This window comes from Prunus persica, chromosome G6 (assembly GCF_000346465.2).
Source record: "Prunus persica cultivar Lovell chromosome G6, Prunus_persica_NCBIv2, whole genome shotgun sequence".
Classification (NCBI taxonomy): Eukaryota; Viridiplantae; Streptophyta; class Magnoliopsida; order Rosales; family Rosaceae; genus Prunus; species Prunus persica.
In genome coordinates, this window is record NC_034014.1 from 3,520,027 (window position 1) to 3,522,311 (window position 2,285).

A 2,285-nucleotide genomic window follows, 5' to 3' on the forward strand; every position below is an offset into this window, starting at 1 on the left:
TTAGGTTGTTTTGTTAAAGGGTTTTAGGTATATGCTTGCGATCTGTTAATAATGTGCTATAGGTATGGGTCATGGATTTTCTGTTTAAATGGGTTCATGACAAGATCAAATAAAGGTGTACTTTTGCTGGAAATCAACACAAAAAGACACATCACCAACTTCCAAATGATTTCCAGCAAAAGGACACCTTTATTTTGATCTTGTCATTTTCCGCTCTGGAGAAGGTGCAAAGTGCACCAATGCTTATAGGTATGGGTTCATGGATTTTCTGTTTAATGGGTTCATGGATTACATTATCTGTTATGTTGAATTGGGAATGGATTTAATTTTGTCGTATCTTTTAATCACCCTATGTTATGTTGAATTGGGAATGGATTTATTGTTTTCATGCTTGGTTTCATGTATATGTTGGTTTCTTGCTTGGTTTCATATATATGTTGTGTTCTTAATGGGTTTTGTGTTCTTGAAAATAAACTGAGACACGACGAATTTTAAGGCGTACGACGACGATTACACGACGGTGTTTTTAAACTACCGTCGTTGTATTACTTATACACGACGGTTTTTTCATAAACCGTCGTTTGTATTACGTATAATAGACGACGTCTGTTGAAAATCCGTCGTCTATATATGCCAAATACGTCTGTTTTTGATTAAAACCCGTCGTCTCTGTTGTTTATTACTTGCGATTAGATCATTGTATAATCTGCTATAGTGATGGTCATTGCCTGTATTTTCACTTTATTATAGATAATAGGTTATAGTGTCGGAGATGGATAAGTCATGGATGCACTCGGATAGAAGATCGAAGGCATATGAGTTTGGGGTGGAAGCATTTTTGAACTTTGCTGTAGAAAATCTTCTAACTACAACACATATCCGTTGTCCATGTGTTAAATGTGTTAATTTGAAGTTGTTTGGGGTTGGAATTATAAGGGATCACTTATACTTTAATGGAATTGACCAAAGCTATAAGAATTGGACATTTCACGGAGAACCTTGGGAAGCAACTACTAATGCTAGCAGAAATGTTGAAGAAGATGATGGCCATAGTAGGTACAGTTTTGTGTCTGAAGAAATTGATATGGATGATAATGATTTTGGTGATTTTGGTTCGGATCCGTATGAGTTTGCCAATGTGATTGGGGATGGAGATCAACCAGTGTACCCTGGTTGTAGAAAGTACACGAAGTTATCGGCATTAGTGAAGTTGTATAATTTGAAGGCAAAACATGGGATGAGTGATGTCTGTTTTACAGAATTATTGATACTTCAAGGCGATTTGCTTCCAGAAGGAAATACAATACCAACCTCCATGTATGAGGCTAAAAAGACTTTGTGTGCATTGGGGCTGAGTTATGAGAAAATGCACGCATGCCCCAATGATTGCATCTTGTATAGGAAGGAGTATGAGGATTCAACTAATTGTCCTACTTGTGGTATCTCAAGGTGGAAGGAAGGCAAAGATGCAATCTTGAAAGAGGGTGTGCCAGCGAAGGTGGTGTGGTATTTTCCCCCAATTCCAAGGTTTAAAAGGATGTTTCAATCACATGAGACAGCTAAGAGTTTGACTTGGTGGCATGTTGCTAGAAAATCAATTGACGGTCAGATGTCTCATCCGGCGGATTCCCCGTCTTGGAAACTTCTTGATGATAAATGGCCTGAGTTTGGTAATGAGCCGAGAAACTTGAGATTGGCTCTTTCATCTGATGGATTCAATCCCCACAGTTCTCTAAGTAGCAGATATAGTTGTTGGCCGGTTATCTTAGTTACATATAATCTCCCTCCATGGCTGTGCATGAAACGAAAGTTCATGATGTTAACCTTATTGATTTCCGGTCCTAAACAACCCGGAAATGATATAGACGTCTACTTGGAGCCTTTGATTGATGATTTAAAATCCTTGTGGGTTGGGATTAGAGGAGTGTATGATGCACATAATGGAGAATACTTTACACTCAGAGCTGCATTAATGTGGACAATTAATGATTTCCCCGCCTATGGAAACTTATCTGGTTGTGTTGTTAAAGGATATAAAGCTTGTCCAATATGCGGCGATGATACACCTAGTCACAGGTTGAAAAATGGCCACAAAATTTGTTACATTGGGCATAGAAAATGGTTACCAATCAATCATCCATATAGGAGGCAACGTGCAGCTTTTAATGGGAAACCTGAATATGGCATACCTCCAGAGCCATTAACCGGAGAAGAAGTGCTGCATATGGTTGAAAATGGTGACAGAGTTTGTTGGAAGAAGAAATCAATATTCTTTGATCTCGAGT

The 2,285-nt window shown here is 38.4% G+C and overlaps 1 protein-coding gene across 1 annotated transcript in view; it reads right to left on the reverse strand.

Annotated features, from left to right (window-relative positions):
• Nucleotides 1-2,285, reverse strand: part of LOC18773170 (UDP-glycosyltransferase 87A1) — a 17,118-nt gene that overhangs the window by 13,196 nt on the left and 1,637 nt on the right. The window lies entirely within an intron of this gene.